Genomic DNA, 4845 nt, shown 5'->3' on the forward strand with positions numbered 1-4845 from the left:
CTGAAGGGCAGTGTGTCCATCCCCTCTGGACATGGAAGAGGAGGCCATTGAGAAACATGTCCAAGGACACACCACGGAAGGTCCTTGTGTGCTTCAGGCACATTTGGAAACTGAAGGGGTCACCAGGAAGCTGGAAGTCACTGCCACACACAATGCTGATGGTCACTCCAAGAAAGGCTGTGCCTTCACTACACTAATTAACAGTGCAGAAGAAAATCAAGCCCAGGTCTGTGCCCCATTGTCCCATCCTACCAAGGCAAAACCATTGGGCTCCACAGCCTTCTCCAAGGGAAAGGGTACAAAGCAGTGTGACTTACAGAGGGTGGGAATTGGAGGTCTGCTTCTGACCATCACAGCAGAGAGATGCTGGCACACTCCTGCACAAGAAAAGCAGGCATGAAACACCCACAGCTCAAACCACAGCAGGATCCATTCCCATGCCACGGTCACCAACAATCATCAGAGGTGACAGTCAAACCGGAGCCAGAGCCCTGCTGTAAATGAAGAGAGACACATTCTGATTGGAACAACTGGGTGTGAGTTAAAGCCTGATTGCAATGGACTGCTCACACATTTGCTGACCAGCTGAGCTGTGCTCCTGCAGAGCTCATAGGGCAGGGGTAGGATTACGCTGGAAATGGGAACATTCCTCAAAATCATACACCCTGATCCCAATGGAGTGGGCCAATGAGCCCACCAAAGTCAATGGGACAAGAAATGGTAACGAGAGGTTTGGAGTTTGAAGGTAGCGCTGAAAATCAGGTCCAAGGTGCAGAGAAATGATACCCTGAGTTTTACAAGAATAAAACCTGGAGCAAACATCAGAGATCCTGCAGGAGGCCAGGGAAAGCCCTTCCCTCTCCTACTGCTCTTGGTCCTCCAAGAAGATTTTCTTCTGTGCTGTTCCCACCCAGATGAGCTTAGTGATGTGCTGCACCCAACATCTGCAAACCATGGGGGAGCTGGGAGGCTGGAGACACAAAACATCTCTTCATCATCAACTACCCTCATGAATGGGGCTTGGGGAGCTCAGCCGGGCTCATGTCCCTTTACTGCACCAAGCCATGGGCTTCTGAGAGGAAAGCTCTGATCCCAGAGGGACCTCAGGATGCCATCCAGCTCCATCCACAGCAGGACCTGAAGCACCCCAGGCTTTGCTGGCACAAAAGCCGTGCTGAGCACGACCATCCTGCACGGTCACTGCTCCCCCCGAGGGAATGGAAACCACAGCAGGGTTTTATGATGGCATTAAACTCAATGTTCCCAGCACCTCTGGTAGCACAGGACCTGCTCAGAAGGGTTATTCCAGCCTGAAGGGCAGATTTACCACAAACAAATCCAAATGCAGAAGCAGCCACGGGGCTGTTTGCACCTTCTGCCAAGAAACGTCGGGGCCTCCAGCACGAGAGGGGCAACAGCATGTTCCTTCCTCTCTCTTTTCTCTTTCTTAGTAAATTAAAAATAATACTAATGGTAGTAAATGCCTCTTGGCTTCATCCTCTCTCCCATCAGAGCAGATTCAATTAGCAGCTTCCCCTGAGTGGCAGAGGTGTGATTTAATCCCAGAATGGGATGCATTAAGATGCAGGGCAGCGGGAAGTTTCCATCTGCCCCCCAACCAAATTCCCCAACCATTCCCACACTGAAGATCAGATAAGATTTCCTGCTTCCCTTCCTCATTAACAGGTTTGGGAGGCACAGCCTGTGGTTTGGTTAAAGAAGCCCTGAAGACACGTTCACCTGAGGGAACACCAGACTCCTTTCTTCACATTGAGTGGATGTTGTCACCCAACCATGGGATGCTCTGTATGTCAGGGCATCCCCCAAAACAATGTTGGTACCAAGTAGCTGGGCACAAAGTGCTTCATACCCTGAGCTGGCAGCTGCTGCTTACAGCCAAAGCACCTCAAAATATCCCAAACCCAAAGGGAATTCCCACAATACTGGTGGGCGACCGAAACCTCCACAGATCCCATACCCAAATGGCCAATCCCCAGCATGGGATGTGGCTGCAGCCTCATGGCATCCAAAGTGCTCAGCGAGCTGGAGCAGCTACAGCCACCCCCATCCTGACACTGTGCCCCCTATGAGGGGTTATCAACCCCCTTGGATGACCCAAAACCACAAGCTGTTCCCTTTCCACCCACAGCTCACCCTGCCAATGCTCTCCTGTGGGTTTCCACACCACATCCCGGAGCCGAGCGCCCAGCACGGGCTGCAGTGTCCAGGGAGGAGAGGTAACAATGCTCACGTCAAGCCCTCTGCATCCACAATTCCTATTTGATTCCCTTTAAAAGGGGCTGTAATGCAGCACGTATTTATACTTCAAAACAGCTTGTTTGTGTAATTGCCAAAAAAATGTTAAAAAAAATAGAAAAAAAAGGACAGAAAACAGCCCTGCTACAATGACTAATTAGCTCGCTCCTGCCTCGTCCCCTGTAAACAAATGTATTTGTAACCAATTTGCAAGCACTTTGCATAAGGGGCCCAGAACACTCGTGCCTGTTTGATGCATTTTGACATTAATTTGATAATAGCAGCTTAACAAGGAATCCAGGCTCCCCAGCTATAAATATGCTGCTTTTCCACTTCCTTTTATCTGCACAGTGAAATAATGTTTTTCCCCCTGCTGCAATAACCACCATCCAACCCTTTCATGAATGCCCTTTATGTCCTTTAGCATTTTCAAGGCTGCTTTGCTTTCTTTTTTTTTTCTCCTGCTGGAGAAAGTAAAAGGGTTTTATTACTTGTATTTTTAATTCCTGCTCATCGGGGGGGGGGGTAGGAAGGAGAAGAGAGGACAGTGATGGTGCTCTGATAATGCAGCTTCCAGGAGACAGGGATGAGAGACTTGTTTGTTCAGAAATACCGCTCCATCCATTTGTACTTCCTAGGAGATAGAAAGCTCATCCTTTTTCTCCTCTTCTCCACTCACTGTGGCTCTCCCTCTCCATGCAAACCTTCACCACCACACCAAAACCAAATTCAAGCACAGTGAAATGGGAATGCGACTCTGGAGTCCACTCTGATGCCAACCAGAAAGCAAAAAAAAGGGCTGGATCACGGGAACTGAACAGAGGCTATGGCTTACCAAATGCCCTGACATCATAACTTCTCCTCTCCTTCTGGTCCTTCCCAAGACTTTCCACCTTTCCCCATGGTCAGAAACCTCCCTCACACGCAGGTTCTCCCTCGTGCATGCACCCTGGGGAGAGGCCACCTCTGGGGCTGGGAAGTACCAAGCCCAAAATTAGCACCTTGCAAATTGTCAGCTGCATCCTGTGGCCACAAACAAAGCCTCTGGGAGTTGGAGCAATTTGGCTGCTCTTCTCCACATTCCCTTCTCTCCTGCCTCCACCTCGGAGCCAGCGATGCACACACTGCTCCCAAATTGACCCAGGGAGTGAGAAGTTACACAGAGCACAGACCCAGGAGACCTCTGCTCCTGCCATCCCAGGCCTGGAGACCTCCCAGACAAGGTCCCAGAAGGTGGAAGAACCAGGGACTCTTGCCCACCTTGCTGACATCAATACTCCATGTGCCCAAATACTGGCTGTACAGGTGAGGGTAAAACCAGAAACACACCGAGACATCCCTCCCTCCCTGTGCCAAGCTGAGCTCTTCTCCCTCAGCCTTTCCACACCTCTGCTCCAGTTCTTCCTGCTTGAAACCAAGTCAGGTCCCTCCTTGCCAACAGATAAGCTGGCAGAGGACACAAGATCAGTACCAAATGGGAAGGGGGATGCTCTGCATGGGCCTTCCTTGGGTTTCCTCCCACCAGTGTTTCACATCAACCACGGCCCTTTCAGCCACTTCCCACTGGAGTCCTCCCCTGGAATCCTGAATGCCAAAACCCCACGGCAAGGCCCAGCGATAAGATGGAGACTTAGCAGAGTCCAAAAGCACATTCTTTCTTCAGTCTCCTCCCTCCTTATCTCCTTCCTCCCTCCCCCAAAACCACATTTAGATAAAAGTTATTGGAACAATAAAATCCATAAGTTAAATACAAGCACAGGAGGGATGGAGGGAGGGTCTCTGCTCTGTGCCCGAGTGAGCAGACCTGCCAGAACTGAAAAACAACAGAGGAGGGCCCGTGATCCACCCTGGAATAAAACCTTGGATCACTGCAGGCAGAGATCCCAGCACACAGTCCCAACACAAGTCCTGCACAGACTCACTCACCTTTTAAAAACCGATCACAACCGCATTCTGACGCTCTCCTCTACTTCACCTACCTGGGGTGACCTGACTTAAGCACGTGGGTACCTGAGCTGCACCATTTTCCACAAAGCTGATCCTCCTGCGTGTTTATTTTGTAGATTTTCTCAATCCAAAGTAGGTGCTGAAGCCTAGGTTCCGTGTACCACTATCCCTAGAAACAACAACACAAGAGACAGCTCAATAGGATGCACATTTTCTCGAGCATGGGACACCTTCCACTAGGCCAGGTTGCTCCAAGCCCCATCCAACCTGACCTTGAGTGTTCTGTCCCACAGCAGCATGGCTCAGCAGTTGAGTGCTCCAAGATCCATGGAGGAGAAGCATTTCCTAAACACAAAGTAGCTCCTTTAGCAGAGCCCTCAGCCACAAGCACCATGGTGTGTGGAGCAGCATCCCAAAACCTCAGGCCTGGGGGAGTAGGGCTGTAACCTTTTCAGCAGTGCTCACCCCAGCACTCCCAGTGACATTCCACAGCTCCCAGTCCAGGCTAGGGCTGCACCCAGGCACATCCCTGCCCACACACACCTCACCTCAAAACGCAGTGCCAAAGTGTGCCTCCTGGGAGGGCGGCTTTGGGCTCTGGATTTAGAGGGAAATAGATAGCAGGAGGCAAGGAGACAGACC

Source organism: Pseudopipra pipra, chromosome 16, assembly GCF_036250125.1.
Source record: "Pseudopipra pipra isolate bDixPip1 chromosome 16, bDixPip1.hap1, whole genome shotgun sequence".
NCBI lineage: Eukaryota > Metazoa > Chordata > Aves > Passeriformes > Pipridae > Pseudopipra > Pseudopipra pipra.